Here is a 17,645-nt window from a genome sequence, read left to right as displayed (position 1 = left end):
ATAGAGAGAGAGAGAGAGAGAGAGAGAGAGATCGAATGATGGCAGATCACTTACGAGGATTGAAGAAAACCTCCGTTTAGCTCGTCCTGGAGCAAAGAAATTGCAGGTTGTTAATGGACTTTTGTGTTTGTGTAAAAAATTATTGGAAAATGTTTGGATCTTCATAAAGGACTCTCACTATCTTTATCTTTATTTATGTATTAATTATTGATCTGTTTAAATTTTTTTTTGGATTGTGTTTGAGAGTTTCATGAGTGGTTGATATATATTTTGATATATATTATTGATCTGTTAAATTTTTTTTTAGATTGTGAGAGTTGTATTTTGTGGGAGTCTCTATCATTACTAAAAATTATTTTAATCAAATATCGATTGTTATTTGATCACATTATATTTGTTCAAATAATTTATTTTAGAAATTATACTTATCATTGATTTAAATGTAATCTAATTAAGTGAAAAAGTGATTTTTTCAAAGAATGAAATATTCAAAAAAGTCTTATATATTAAACTGTTCAAACTATCTATACAAATTTTATGGTGAGAGTCTACAGAGACTCGAAAGACCCTCAATTTGATTTGAATTGGAGAAAAGCTGCACCTTCTTTCTAGTGCATTGTTTTTAGGATAAATTACTTTTTGCCTACCTAATTATGATTACTGAATATTAATTTATTTATCTAAATTTTAAAATTATACAATTTTTTAAGGGTAAATTATACTAATCTTTCTCGAAACTTATAGAAAATACAATAAAGTTTATAATTTTAACTTAATTACATTAACATTTCTTTTAATAAGATTAAAAATATAAAAAATGTTTGGGACCCCACAAAAGATTACGCTCATGACTCCCACTGATGTATTGACCATTGATGTGTTTGGATTTTTTTTGAAAGTTGTGTCTGATAATGACATGAATGGTTCAGATCATTTTGGGAATTGTGGGGGTTGTATTTTGTGGGGGTCTTTATCATTGTTGTAAAAATATAGATGATATTAAAACATAAAGATAAAGGATGCAGTGTCACTACTATGCATAAAGCACACATAGGTGACTGTTATGCGGCCCGTGAGACTCATTTCGGGTCATATTTTGATGGTTTGAGTTGTTCAAATTTTAAGAAATATCGAGAACAATATACATGTAAAAAATCAAATTAATCGAATATCAATAACTTATTCATCAAATCACATCTTTATAAAAATAAATAAATATGTATGTATCAAATTGAATACAAATGCAATACGATGAAGTGATTTTTAATATTCGATCAACTTAATTTTTTATAGGTATATTGTTCTTGATATTTTTAAAAATTTTAACAATTCGAATCATCAAAATAAGACCCGAAATGAGTCTCACGGGCTACACAACAATCACTGTTGTGCTTTCCACATAGCAGTGACACTGGGTCCAAGGATAAAATATACATTTTAGTGTACAATATATGACAACATAATTTTTTCAATAATATGATTAACAAATTTTTGATAAAAATAGTACCAAGTGTTATATGAATTAAAAAAAATTAAGAGAGCCCAACATAATTATACAAAACTTGTAGGATTTACTATATTTTATTCAAATTTCAAAAAAAAAAAAAAAATCAATGTATTTTTTTTAATTATACATTTAGGCTATGTTTGGAATAAATAGTTCGAGCTAAAATAGTTACAAAAAGACAAAATAAGTTAAAAAGCTAATAAGATAGAATATTATATCTAAACCATAATCATTTCATTTTTTCTCTTACAAAAATTTAAAAAGTCAAAAAACTCATCTCAAACGAGACTTTTTAGTTCCAGGCTAAAATAGCTAAAAGGTCAAAAAGTTAAAAAGTCAACCCATATCCCAAATAAAAGCTTAAACTCTCAATTACAAAAATTATTTCACTTTTATTTCTTATTTGTTCTATTTTTTATAGTTAAAGTGTCTAACTGTCAATTTCAAAATAGCAATGATACAAATCTCTAAAAATAAAGTTTTAATATGAGCTCTAGTGATGTGACAAAGTAAATAAATAAATAAAAAAGCAAACAAAAAAAAAGCTAAAATATCACATTATATGGTGAGACCCATCATTAGAGTTCTCTTTAGAGTTTTTCCTCTAGAGCTCCCAAACATTTTCCATTTCAAAAATTCATATACTATGAAACAATATACTGGACCTGAATTATTCATTTAACAAAATGTGTAAAAGTTTTCCTTTTTGGATGGTGTTTTGGAAAGATGAAAAAAAAGTTGATTTTTTTATTTTTGCTTTTTTAAGAATGCATTTGGAAGTGTTTGTTTGTTTGTTTTTTTTGTTTGTTTTTTTTTTTAAAAAAGTATTATAATATAGTGTCACATTATTACGGAAAATTGTAAAATTTTCATATTTTCCTCAAGTACATTTAGAAAATTACCATTTTACCCTAAAAAGTGAAGGTATTTCAGTAATTACACATTTGGTTTATTTATCTCTTCCCAAATGAAAATATAGCTCAAAGAAACTGCTTTTTTGCTTATTTGAAAAAAAGCAAAAAAACTGTTTTTTTCCAACTCCCAAAAGAGCACTTTATATAGGGGGCGTTTGGTACAGCTGTTAAAACAGATTATACCTTATAACTTACTAGATTATAGATTATAGATTTAATCAGAAGCTGTTAACCTGTTTGGTATAACTGTTAGATTATAGATTTAAGTTATTGAGTAGTGTTTGTTTAATAAGCTGTAAAATAACTTTTTGTTATATAATGTCCTTTTTACCCTTATTGGATATAAAAATTGTTAACCTATTTCATTTTCTTCATTTTTTTTATTACATGCCAATAAATATAAAAATTGTGATTTATTTTTTCATTATGCACAATATCAATTAATTAAAAATTGTGATTATTTTTTTTCATTTGTTAATTTTTTAAATTTATTATTAATCCATTACAATTAATATTATTTAATAACATAAAAATTGTTAATTTTTTTAATTTATTATTAATCCATTACAATTAATATTAACTAATAATATAAAATTTGTTAATTTTTTTGATTTATTATTAATCCATTACAATTAATATTAATTAATAATATTAAAATTGTTAATTTTTTAAATTTATTATTAATTCATTAGAATTAATATTAATTAAAATATAAAAATTGTTAACTTTTTTTAATTTAATAATTCATCACAAATACCAAACCCTACTGCCGGCAGCCCTAGCCACCGCCGGCCACGCCGTTCTTCTCCTCCTCATCCTACACTCCAGCAGCCCTTTGCAATCGTTGATCGCGAAGAGAGAGAGAGAGAGAAGCTTGTCGTTGATCGCGATCGCGAAAAGAGAGAGACAGCGTTGATTGCGATCGCGACGCCAGAGAGGAGAAGAAGGGTTTCAGATCACGACGCCGGAGAGGAAGGGAAGAAGGGTTTCAGATCGCGACGTCGGAGAGGAGAAGAAGAAGGGTTTCATCATCACGTCGTCGATCGCCATGCCGTCCATCATCACTCGCAATGGTTTCAGATCGCGATGGGTTTCATAGCACAGCCAGAAAACAACGTCAGAGAGAGAGAGAGAGAGAGAGAGAGAGAGAGAGATCTGGTTCATACGTCGAAAATCGCCTGCATCGCCGGAAATCGCCTGTGTCTCTCTCTCTCTCTCAGAGAATGAACATTGATTTTGTGGTTTATATAGTGGCAATTTGGTAATACTTCAAATTATTGAAGGGCATTTAAGTAATTTCGACACCCCTCCACATAATCCAGTTGCGGAAGCTGCTCCAAACCGCTTCTAATTTTCAACTTTTTTATGTAAGAAAAAAATCTATAGAAGCTCAAGTGGTTGGCCTTAAGCTCAACCAAACAGTCTGTAGTAGCTTTTCAAAAGTCAAAAGCTATAATCCGCTCAAATTAAGTCAGACTAAACACCCCCATAGAGACCTTTATTTCGCTGCTCAAATTATTGATGTTAACAATTTTAAGCCCATAATGGTGAGTTTTTCTTGTTCTTTCTTTCTTTCTTTCTTTGTTTTGTTTTGTTTTGTTTTTTTTTTTTTGTGGCTTAGTTTTGTTTTTAGTGATTTTTTAATTAGGTTTTTAAATTCAATTTGTTGAGAAGAACCGAAAAATTTAAAAAAAAAATTCAAAAAAGTGGATTTTTTGGATTTTTAAATTCTTTTTTTAGAATTTTAAAAAATTACTTTTTAAATTCGTTTACATAAACGGACTGAAAAAAATAAAAAAAAATGATTAATTAAAAAAAATGATTAAAAACAAAAACAATTAAAAATAAAAATGTGACTTTTTTAAAGTGTTCCTAAACACCATTTTTTGATGATCTATCTATATCTATATTTACATTATATATCAAGTGAACATCTGTGTTGTGTTGGTATACTGAAGTCTTGGTTTCTTTATGTGCCAAGTGAATTTCTTAATTTTGTTTTTAAAAAAAGAAAAACTTAAAAACAGAATATAATATTTTATTTATTTATTTTATATTTATTTAAATTACACACGCTTGCAATCACCAGAGTTAATAATGCAAAGACAAAAATAATAATCCTTAGAGCAACCATTCCTTGTTATTATTAAATAATTTTAATACTCATATCTTCCTCTATATATATATATATATATATTTTTTTTTTGTCTTTTGCAAAATCTTCCTATCTTATTATCACCTCATTAGTGATGAATTTATGGATAATGTTTAATTATGTCTATCATTTACTATGTTTGAATTGAGTGATTTAGAGAGAAAATAAAAGAAATGAAGAGATATGTATTTTTTTTTATTTGTTTGGATAATTCAAGTGGAGAGAAATGTGGAGAAATGAAGAGAAACGGAGATAAACATATTTCTCTTATAACCCTCATTTTCAATATTTCTAAAAGTGGAGAGAATAGGAGATAAAAGAAACCAACATATTCTTATATTTTCATAATACTAATTTTGTCATTGTAAAAATAAAAGAAATAAAATGATTGACAAAATATAAAAAGGTTATTATGGTAATATAACATAAAACATTATATTTTCTTTTCTCTTATGAAATCTAACCAAACAAGAAGGAAATAAATTACAATTATTTCTTTTATTTTATTTCTTACTTATTCAAATAAGAAGGAGATAAATCACAAATTTTTTTTTCTTTTCTCTTATAACTTAAATAATCATTTCTTTTCTTTTCTCACATTGTTCTCAAACATAGTGTTACTCTCATCCTTTTATCAAATACCATCCAGATCCAGTTACGTCTGCATTCTCCACCTACATACACACGAAACTGATGAAATGACCAAACACGACAAGTCTAATACGGATGGTACGGTCTCGGCATTTATATCCTAAACCTCCTCATCGAGTTTATCTCTCCCAAGATCGACCCGGCATTCCAAGACCCATATGACGATAGCCCAACCCTACCCACTCGGGGCTTTGATGAGTTCCGCCCTTTCGTCTGCCACCTTCCCTAGTTTAAGTTCTGGTGAGTTGCATTTCGCTTCTATCGATCAATATTTCACTTTGCATTGTTTTAATTTGAGTATTGTGTTTAATTTGTCGGACAAATTTGTAATGAAATTTTTTGTGTATAAGCCCAACCCTCTAAAAATACTCGACTAATAAGACATGAAGAATGTTTTTATTTGTGATAGAATTTCCACAAACAAATTGAATTGATGATTAATGCTATAGTATTGTTCTGTTGCTGCTGATTACTTTCAAGTAGGGGTGTGCATAATACCGCCGAAACCGTCAAAACCGCCAAAATCGCACCGAACCGCACCGTACCGCACGGCCAAGGCAAATTCGTTATTATTTGTCAATCGAACCGCTGGTTTTTGGTAAGAAAAATAGCAAATTCTAGTGACACTTTTATCAATCCGCCGGTTTCTATTTTTCTTCCAAACCGCACCGACCCGCACCGCACCGACCCGCACCGCTATTAAATCATGTTTTATAAGATTCTAAAAATTCTTTTTTACTTAAGTTTGCTTGTTGTTCTATACCTTAGAATATAGTGTTACATTACTGCTTGAGGGGAATTCAAGATGTCAATAATCCAAAATAAAGTTGGATTCCAATTCACTTTTCAAGATGCTTAACATCACGGTATCTCTCGTCTTTTTTTTACTCTTTGATTTAAGTTTTGTAATTTGAATTATATTTTTTATAAACCGCTAATCCGTCCGAACCGCCAAGGCAAATCCGTCATTATTTGCCAACCGAACCGCCGGTTTTTGATAAGGAAAATGACAAATTCTAGTGACACTTTTATCAATCCGCCACCCGCCATACGGTTTCTATTTTTCTCTCAAACCGCACCAACCCGTACCGCACACACCCCTACTTTCAAGTGTATGGCTGTTTATGATTTCTCATGGAATTTTTTTTTTTTTTTTCAATCTATTTGTTGAGTGATGATTCTGTTAATGTAAAGTATGGGTTGTGAATAAAGGCCATCAGATTGTTTGGTTTCCGGGTTCACTTTCTCACAAAATTAAAGGTTGTGTTTGGTACAGTTCTGGAACTAACGTTCCAGAACTTAATTTGAACACAACGTTTGTTTACAAATTTCAAAACTTAAATTTCACGCTCACTTTTGAAAACGCGGTCGAAAGCGGGAAATTTGAACTAACCGGTCGTCCCACTGGATGTCCTACCAAACGTCCCATTGGTTGACCGGAACAGTGTATTTTTTTTTTTTGTGTGCAATTGACATATGTTAATTTTTATATATTCGAAAAAAATATTTTTCAAATTTTTAAAATTTTTTTATGTGGTTTAATAGAATTTTGAGTTGTATGTTTGGTTATGAGTTGTAAGTTTTTGTATCAAATATCATATGTCACATCAAAAATTCTCCATTCAATTCAAAACTCTTTTCAAAACTCTTTTACCAAACAAATTTTTCACACTCAAATTATAATTTCAAAACTCACAAATTCAAAATACAACTCTTACTCTCAAATCATAATTAAAAAGCTCTACGAAACGTAACCTTCGTCTTTGTATTCTTGATTTGAAGTTGTTGTCACCTTATTATTGCTATGTAATTTCATGATTTTCAGGATTGAAACCAAACAATACAATGGGGACCCTTTCACATGCTTTTGAGAGAGACAATACTATTCACCATTCAACCATGCATGATGGATTGGACTTGACCCTATGGCTATGTACTATAAAGAATATTGAAATGAATGTCTGTGAATAACAGTGTAGCTAATTAAATGGATTATAATATGTATTCTTGATTATAGACAAATAGGGTCCTTGAAAGCTAGAAGTCATAGCCAGAGCCAAAACCATCCCACTCATATTACGTTGAAAGTGGCACAATGGGCGACTGATGTCTGGGATATGTCACTCTCCAATGCAAGTGGAAATAAATAACCTCTTTATTCGTTCTACATGTGGAACAAATATTGACCGCAACCAGCGGCAGAACTGTTACACTGTGTTTGATTTAAAAATTTCAGAATAAATTTAAAAAGAAAAAAAAATATAAGTAAAATATAAATAAAATATACTTATATTTCACATATTTTTTTTCTTTTTATTTTTAAATCCCTTTTTAAATCTTCTAGTCAAACACAGCGTTAAGGGACTGGGGATGCCATCGTGGTCATATTTTAAATTCATACCTCTATAATTTTTGATAATTGTAAAATGTATAATAAGATTGTCTCTTTATTTTTTGAAAATAATTTTTCTAACTCTTTATTTCATTAATTCTTTACGTTATATAATGAGATGATGTCCAACTATTTTGTATGCTACTTAATAACATCAATATAATCTAATCAATCTATTAATAAAAAATGCTAGGAATTATGAAAATTTACCCCGAAAGTTATCTAAAAAATGAGGTCGATGGTATAGATATAACGTTTTGTGGGACGTGGGTCACACTTAGAATGATTTGGTCCATAGAAGTACTATTTTGAGTAATTTTCTGGGTAATTTTATGTGTATGTAGTATTATTGTTTATTTATAAAAGATGTGCATGCCACGTCTATAAACAAAAGGTATGTATACTTTTTATTTACTAGATTATAATTTCTTGTTAATAACAATTGATTTCATTCTATGTGGTGTCATCGGTTAATAAACAAGTTGTAAATGTAATTATAACAACCCTCATTTTGCCCTAGTCATACTCATGAGAATTTATATGATTTTGGTTTGTTAAGCTGCATCTTGTGAACTTTAATAATTTGTCTAGGTATGGGAGCATGTCTTGTTTTGTACTGTTGTGTTTTGTCAAAGTGTAAGATCTATGTTTTGTTCCTTGCTTTGTGTGTTAAACCTAGGTCACACTTTTGAACCTCTTACACCTAGGCCATTGAGCATCAACACCTAGGATCATCTTGGAACCATCTTGATTGACCTTTATCTTCACTCTGGCATCTTGGCTGAAATGTGCATCATCTAGACCGAGGTGTGCATCACCTAGGCATTCGAGATCTTTGATCCTTGAACCTTGCAACTTTGATGCGCACCTTAGCCAACACCTAGCGATCTGGTTCCTTAACTTGTACAACCTAGGCTGAGGTGTGTCACACCTAGGCCAAGTGTCACCCCTCCTAGCCGTGATCATGGAAATCTTACTTGTCTAAAGCCTATATTTTGATCCAGGCTCCTTGTCTTGTTAGAGTGCCCATGCCACCTTGCTTGTTGTACACACTTTGACCTACTCTTGTCTTTTCATTCTGACACCTTTTTGAGGAGATTTGACCAGATGATGCCACGTGTCCCAATAGTGGATTTAAGTCAGATTAGTAGTTGAGAGCCCATATCATTTTTCATATCCTTGTCTAAGAAGAGAGAAAAGCTCTAGGAAGAAGAAGAAGTTCTTAGAGTGAGAACTAGATTTCCAAGCTTGATTTTCATACCTTGAACCATTGGATTTGCGTTTTGAGGTTAGATTCTTCATCTATTCTTGTTGTTCTTTATGTCAATCTGATCTCATTGCATGATCTAGCATGATTCATGAGCCATGCATTGATTTAAAGCTTTGTTTTAGAAAGAGAAAGTGATAGTCTTGTGTTCTTGAAGAAAAATAATGTTTTGATCTAAAAGTTTGTATTAAGTTTCATGTTTTTGTGTTTGTTCTCGTGAAATCTTCAAGTATGGGTGGCCAGGTCCATGTTTTTGAACTCATATCATGAAATCTCAAATTTTGAATAAAAAGTTATGATTTTAGCATTCATGTTCTTCATGTTCATGTTTTTCATGTTCATCAAGAAGAAACCCAGATTTTCAGACTTCATTTCCCTAAGTGTGGCCACCGAGACCCGCTCTTGTCCAGACCTCACATCTAGGCTAAGCATTGCATCTCGCCTTGGCCTACCTTGCATGATCATTTGCACCTTAGTGTCACGTCCCGCCAAATTACCTAGACAAAATTGCCTACCAAGAGGAAGTCTCAAGGAAGAAAGGCTAACAGAATATTTTGGAAGCTCCTGAAAGACTTGAGAAAATATAAGAATACGGTACATAATTCTATAATGTAGATGGAAGGATCTAAGAAAAGGTTCTAGAGCATTCAAGTGAATATTAGAGGGATGGAAGCAATAGAAGCTTCTAGAACCTCCTAGAAAGATAGAGGCGGTAAAAGATCCTTGTACCTACTTCTAGAATAAGGTAGATGTTTATATATATATTTTTAGGGAGGATTCTAGAACCCTCTTGTAGGATAAGGAAAGCTTCCATGAGAAGCTTCTCAATAGTCCTTTTCTTGTATGCTCTGGAATATTCTAGAGAAGGCTTAAGATGTCTATAAATAGGAGAGCAACTCATTTGCTCCATCAAGAATCCAAGAGTTGTAAAGCTTTCTCAAAGTAATACAAAAGGAATTCTCTCAAACTCTCTTTTTACTTGTCTTTCTTGCAAGTTTGTGAGTTAGGCTGACTTAGAATCATCAAGTAAGGCTTGAGATTGTCTAAGAGCCACACAGAGTGCTAGGAAATTACCAAGGTCGTGACTTCAGGAGGAAACCCAGATTTTCAAATTTCATTTCCCTAAGTGTGGTCACCGAGAACCGCTCTTGTCCATACCTCACACCTACGCCAAGCATTGCATCTCATCTTGGCCTATCTTGCATAATCATTTGCACCTTAGTCTATCTTGTATGCACACCTAGGCCGACCATTATACACCTTCGTTGGCACCTTGTAACATCCCGGCCAAGGAGACCACACCTCGGCCAAGACCTCCTGAGTTCACCCAGCTAGGCCATTTCGGTCCAGCTCATCTCTGTGCATCCATTCCAAGACCAGGTTTGTACCTAGCATGCTTTTCCAAGAAGAAAAACATTGATTTAACTTCCAGCACCTGTTTTGCTTTGTTTTGGCTTGGTTTTGGAAAGAAATGTCGAGATCTATTTTACTCATTTGAAGTTTGTTTTGAGAGTACATTGCATAACCATTTTGAGCATCTCTTCTTGCATTCTTAAAATGCATTCAATGGATTTGCCATGTATTTGTAGGTCTTGGATCTATACTTTAATCCCTATATTTGAAGAGCTATTGTGAGTGGTATTTTAAATAAAGTTATGTTATAATGTTTTGATAAAAACTTTGCGTTGTTTTGGAAAAGTATTTGACCAAGCATGAATAATTATCCTTTAGTTTTGTATCAAGTATTATGTTGTTTTGATGACATTCTTGAAAGGTCCTTGTGTGCTAGGGGACTTTAATACAACTAGTACCCCTTATTTTAGATATCTCCCTTGTCACTGACGGGTGGGTTTGTCTAATTGATTCCGGGTCGGTTATTCCCTTGTTTTGTCAATGAATGTCATCCCTTGTATTATGTAGATGCTAGTAAACATCACTTGAAGCTTTGAAAGAATTTGGTTGATGGACTTGGTTCATCCCTTATTTTGTTACAAGTTATGATATGTAAAGTTTTGATAAAATCTCGCATATCATTCATTCAAACCTTTATTACTTATGTCATTCACTAAGTTTTCAGCTCACCCCCCTCCCTTATATATATATATATATATATCTATATATTAGGTGATGATCAAAAAGGCGATGTCGCCTAAGCTTTATTGGAAGATGTACTTTTGGTTTTCATTTTTGCAGCATCTTGAAGATTATGCGGTTTACTTTTTTTTGTATGTTTTGGCTTAAGAAACCTTTTAATCAAGATATAATATGAACTTTATTTTACTTTGTATCCAAGTTGTAAAACCATGTTATGATGTATGTCTTTTCATTTAATCTATGCGTAGCTCTTATGGACTAATTAGATTTAAATTTAGGACAAATTATAGCGGTAGTCCTTGTAGTTTACCCATTCTATCATTTTGGTCCTTGTTGTTTCAATTCGATCAATTTTGTCCTTGAATTTTACAGATTGTGTCATATTAGTCCAATAAATAACGGCGGTTAAGTTTGATGGGCGGAAAATCAAATGATGTGTCAATTTGGTCCCTGTTGTTTTGACTTTCCCATAAACTACAGAGATCAAATTGACACATCCTATAAACTACAGGTACCAAATTGACACATCATTTGATTTTCTGTTTATCAAACTTAACCGTCGTTATTTATTGGATTACTATGACACAATTCGTAAAATTCAAGGGCAAAATTGATCAAATTGAAACAACAGGAACCAAAATGATAGAACGGGTAAATTACAAAGACCATTTGCATAATTTGCCCTTAAATTTGTTATTTCCGCACATGTATGCCTCATATGTATACTCTATTTGTGTGAATCTTTATAAGTTGGTCTTCGGTAATCTCAGAATACTTGCCATCACGACATCATTTTATTAGGGGCGAAATGTGGTTGTGACAGTAATCGAGTGGAGTGGACATCTTTTATCTCTCACTAACCTAATCAAAGACTCGCATTTATCACCATATACAATCTTTCATTAATTAGTGATATTACTATATGGTATTATTATTGGGAGGGGTCACTACTGTGAGCCCCTCCCCCTCCCTATTGTGACAACAAAAGCGGTCCGTTTCATGTGTATTTGATTTAACAAGTATAATGGTTTGGTTCATTCTTTGTGAATGGGTTGGGAAAAACACAATTGTATGTTAAAATTTACTCTTTTTTTTTTTTTGGTATTATATAAATTATTTTGTACATGTTATGTATTTTTGTTACGAATATTATATAATTTTTTGATAAAGTTACGACAATTTGTGATTCAGAAATAAAATTATGCATTTTGTGGTAATATTACGCTTTTATGGTTAACAAATGTTTGAATAAAAAAAAATATATGTAACCTTAACGTAAGTTTTAAATCATAAATTGTTATAACTCATCAAAAAAATGACATAACATTCGGCATACTGTGAACCATATACACCCTTATTATGTATTTTTTTCGATATATGTTTCATATTTTTTGCACACTGTGAACAATATACACACTTATTATGCAAAGTTTTGATATATTTTTCATATTTTTGCCACAAATGTTATGTCATTTTTTAGATGAGTTACGATAATTTATAATTTAAAAATTAAGTTAAGGTTATATATTTTTTTCATTCAAAAATTTTTTAATCATAAAATATTTAACATTACCACAAAATATATAATTTTATTTCTGAAACATAAATTATCGTAACTCTATCAAAAAAATTATATGATACAACATTGACTTAATTTTTGAATCATAAATTGTCGTAACAAATAAAAAAAATGACATAATATTTGGCACACTGCGAACTATATACACCCTTATTATGAATTTTTTGATATATATTTCGTATTTTTTTCACAAATGTTATGTCATTTTTTTGATGGGTTACGGTAATTTATGATTCAAAAATGCAGCTAAGATTACATATTTTTTTTATTCAAATATTTTTTAACCATAAAATATGTAACATTATCACAAAATACATAATTTTATTCTGAAACAAAAATTATTGTAACTCTATTAAAAAATTATATTATATTTATCACAAAAAATACATAATATCTACATTATAGATAAAAAAAAAATTGGCAAAAAGAAAAGAAAAGAAAATAGAAGTTTATAATATACAATTGTGTTTTTCCCAACCCATTCACGTAGAATAAATCAAACCATTATACTTGGCTAAAAAAGAAAAAAAAAGCAGAAAACGACGCCACTTTTAGCCACACGACAGGCACAGCAGTGAGGGACTCACAGCATGACCCCCTTTCATATCAAATATTTATCCGTTTTAGAGAAACTAAATTTTTTGGACTAAAATAGTCACAAAAAATAAAATAGATTTTTTAATTTAATAAGACAAAATATCACATTTAATGTATAATTATTACATTATTTCTCTCATAAAAAAGTCAAAAAAGTCAAAAGTCTTTTTCAAACTAGGCTTTTTAGCCCCAGGCTAAAATAGCCAAGAAGACAGAAAGCCAATCCACTTCCTAAACGAAGCCTAAGAGTCACAACTTTATAATAATAGTGATGCTACATGTACCAATTAATGTACACATTAATATATCAACTAGTGTTATGTTATTTTTATTAACCTTATATATTATACAAATTATAAATATTTAAAAACTCTAAAATTATATCACATTATCTATTAATATATTAATTAGTGAATCTAGTTCTTGTAATAGAAACCACAATTGGGTCATCCATTAATGCACGCTCCACATGTAAAGTTGTCTTGACTCAATTCAATTACCGAATACGTTTTAGGACACAGCTTGTTGCTAGTCTCCTATCGGAATAGGTTGGTTTAGTTGGGGTTTGACCTCATTTTGATTATTTAAATTATTAATTTTATGAGTGTTTTTTTTTAAAATTATTTATGAAAATAAATAAATCAAATTATATAATAATTTCAATCATGTAATTTTATTATATTTATTTTTAAAATTTTATATTTGTTGTATTTTTATTTATTTTATTTAAAATTATATGATTATGATTATTATCAATTTATTATTATTTTTTAATAGAAAGATCTATATAGATAGACACAAAACGAATCATTCAAATTATTAAAGTGTGAGTCCATATGTTTTCATTAGATAAAAGTTTAAATATTAAAACTTTTGGTTAGTATGGATTTTTTTTTTATTTGTTCAATTGAAATCATAGAGCAAACCAATAATTTTATTTTAGTATATTTTATATTTTTACTTTACCAAATCATTTAACTATAAGCCCATAAATGGGTTTGATAAAATAAGGGAAAATAATAAATTAGTAGGTTGAAAAAAAATAGATTAATGGTAAAGTTTATGAACTTTATTTATTAAAATCATAAATTTTTTCATATGTAATTATTTTTGAAAAGTTAACCTAATTTATATATATTTTTTTCATAAAATAACATAGAACCCCGTCTTGGTGAACAGACACTCCATTGGGGCGGATGCAAAGTTTCCTGATAAAATTTCAATATGCATTTATTTATTTATTTTTAATGAAAGAATTGAGTTGGAATAAGATAAAGATTTGTTTGATTGGACGGATTACATAATAGAATTAGAATTATTAATTCATGAGATTCACTGTTATTGTTTGGTTGCAATTTTATTATTCGGATTAGATTTTAATAGTCATTTTATCTAACAAAATTGACTGATCATTTAATGTTATAACTAATAACGCAAAATATACATATAATTGGAATTGTATAGTTTCATATCTATTGCAAAATAAATATGGACAAAAAAGAATTATGTATTTCACTAATTCCACACTAACATGATGAAGTATAATCAAACAAGCCAAGGAAAATTAGTAATACCTTCTTGAGTATAATTTTATACGAGTTAGAGTCCTAATTTTATACATTTTTTTTTTGTTTCTAATTTGCCCTCACCTAAGTTACCTTTATATTGTATTTGGATCATGAATTTTGATAGAGATTTGAAAAAAAAAAAGAGAACAAGTGTGTGAAAAGTGTATGTAAGCTATAATTATATTTCATTCACATCTTATTAACTTTATTTTACTTTTTTTCTTTTTAAATCTTTACCTAAATTTATAAACCAAAAACAAACTTAATCATCAGATGTAAGTCATTATCTATCCATCATAGAAAGTGATGACCAACAACCAACACTAGAGTCACGATCATCATGGTTGGTCATTGCCATCAAAGATTGTGTGCTAAAATCTAACCACACAATCAATTCTCTAATCTTTTTCTAGAAATTTTGGGAACAAAGTATGCAACCAAGATCCACACATGTAAAGTGAGAAGAATAACTAATTCGACTGCTCGTCAACAGGGAGGGTACTCCAATTATAAAATCAATCACTACAAAAATTTTGATTTTTTTCGACGGTAAATGACTTTTAGCAACGGCAAACTGGGGGTCACAATAGAGGGTTGAGAGGGTAATTTATATGAAAATTGGGCCGAGATAAGCAATGTGCCGTCATGGGCCACAGACGAAGGGCTGAGTAAAAAGGCTATAAAGTTACTCCGGTCCAAAGGAGGCATAAAGTTACTCCGACGGAAAGGAGGCTTGAAGTTACTCCGGTCCCAAAGAGGTTAGCTTGGTCACCATACTAAAACTTGTACCGGTTGTCGCAGTACGGTTAGTTCGGTCATGGCATAGAGAACCGAAGTATACTGAGCCCTCTTCAAGACTTGGTGTTGGGGTTAGTTCGGCTTAAATTCTTCTATGGATAGCTCGGTCTCGGCATGTGAAGCCGAGGTAGGAGAAAAACAAGGAAGAGCCGAACTAACAGTTAGATCAATCACTCCAGTTAGTCTAGCATGGCAATGTTATTTCGGTCGTATGGTAGTCCGGATGTGGTAAAACCATCTCACTTGGTTTAAGCAGTGAGGGGGGTGTTGAAGGATAAGCATTATCTTTCAGAAGTATGAATCCTAGGAGGACTCTGCATGGAGAAGTAGAAGTCCTACTAGGATTGTGCCACACGAAATCTATAAAAGCTCACAGACATCACCTATGGAGAGGTAACACACAACTTTATTTTCTGAATACACAGAGCTTTTGTCTATTTGTCAAGCTTGCTGACTTAGGCATCGGAGAGGTTTCCGGCACACACCCGCCGGCTAGCTCACGTTTGTGTTTTCAGGTAATAAAGCGACGACGTACAGAGGAGTGCAGACTTAATCAACAGGATTATACGAGAAGGTTTATTTCTTTCCCGTACAATTGGCGCCGTCTGTGGGAATTGAGACAAGAACAAAACCTCTTGATTAAGCTTCTCCTCTTTAGAAACAATGGCGCACAATGAAGATTTACTGCAGTTCGCCATCGACAGGAAAACACCAGATGGGGGCGCAAGGCGTGAAGGACTACCTTCTATCCCTCCCATGGCAGATTTGGAACCCCAACAACACAACACCAGGAGGGATACTAGGGGGAGGCGGACTAATAGCCCCCGTCACTCTCGTTCGCAAAGTCCTGACAGGCAAAGGCGGAGGATTGATCCTCAAGCTCTGGAAGACCGCGTGAAGGAGTAAGATGAATTAATAAGGAAGATGGCGGCAGACATGGAGGCCTTGAAGCGCCACATGAAGAGAAAAGAAGTGGCAACAGGAGAGGGGTGCAAAAACAAGACGCCCCCTCGCCACTCAGAAAATCGTAGTAGGAATATCACACCCTCGCAAGGAGAGAGCAGAAGCCTCAGGACAGGCGATACTCGATCCAGGTCTTCCAGAACTCGTCACTCCAAGTCTGAGAGGACGAGATCTGAAAGATCATACACAGAAGGAAGCACGTATTGGCCCTCACATACGCACCAAACCAGATCTAGACAGACGGAGTTACCCAGATCATCCGACTTACGAACCGTGCTCGAAGAAAAGGCACGATGCAAGGAGGATGCCAGGGCACAGGATCCACACAGAGTTTCTACCTTACAGTGGTTGGCTCCTCGGACGCATGGAAGCGTCGAGGTTGGAATGCCAATACCGTGCCTTGCCTACGAACCAACAGACAAAGCATTAGCAAGGCTGCAGACTTCGCCATTTGTTTCGGCGATTGAAAATGCACCCCTACCATCAGGCTTCCTTCAGCCCAAATTCACTACGTACGAGGGGAAGATGGACACCTATATTCACCTAAGCCACTTCCGCCAGGTTATGGCAGTATATCGGCGAAACGAGGCCCTAATGTGCATCCTCTTCCTGTCAAGCCTTGGAAATCTAGGCTTGACTTGGTTTGAAAAACTTCCAGAAGGTAGCATAGCCTCTTGGGCGCAATTGGCAGAAGCGTTTGTCACAAGATTTAGAACAAACACTAAAACCCCAGTGGAGATTGACCAGTTACTCTCCATCGACATGGGTGACAAAGAGACCCTAAGATCCTACAATAGTCGCTATTGAGAGACATTCAATCAGATTGGAGACTGCCCCACCAATCTTGCCATTGCACAGTATAAAAGAGGCCTTCCAGTCGAGAATAGACTAAGGGACTCGATCACCATGACGCCACCCCTCACCATGGAAGCCTTGATGGAAAGAGTACATCTGCACATCAGGGTAGAAGAGGATAGCGCACGTGCCAAAGCAAAATCTGTGGCGACCACAGTACCAGAAAAGAAGACCTTAGCGAAGGTTAATACGGTAGACCGACCGAACAAAAACGGACGTGGCAGATAAGATAACGGAGAAGACTCGGATAAAAGATGGTTGAGAATCCACACTGCCATAACCACAGTGTTCAAGAAACCGATATA

The sequence above is a fragment of the Camellia sinensis genome, chromosome 1, assembly GCF_055761805.1.
Source record: "Camellia sinensis isolate YWXY chromosome 1, ASM5576180v1, whole genome shotgun sequence".
Taxonomy (NCBI): Eukaryota; Viridiplantae; Streptophyta; class Magnoliopsida; order Ericales; family Theaceae; genus Camellia; species Camellia sinensis.
This window is presented reverse-complemented; position numbering follows the sequence as displayed.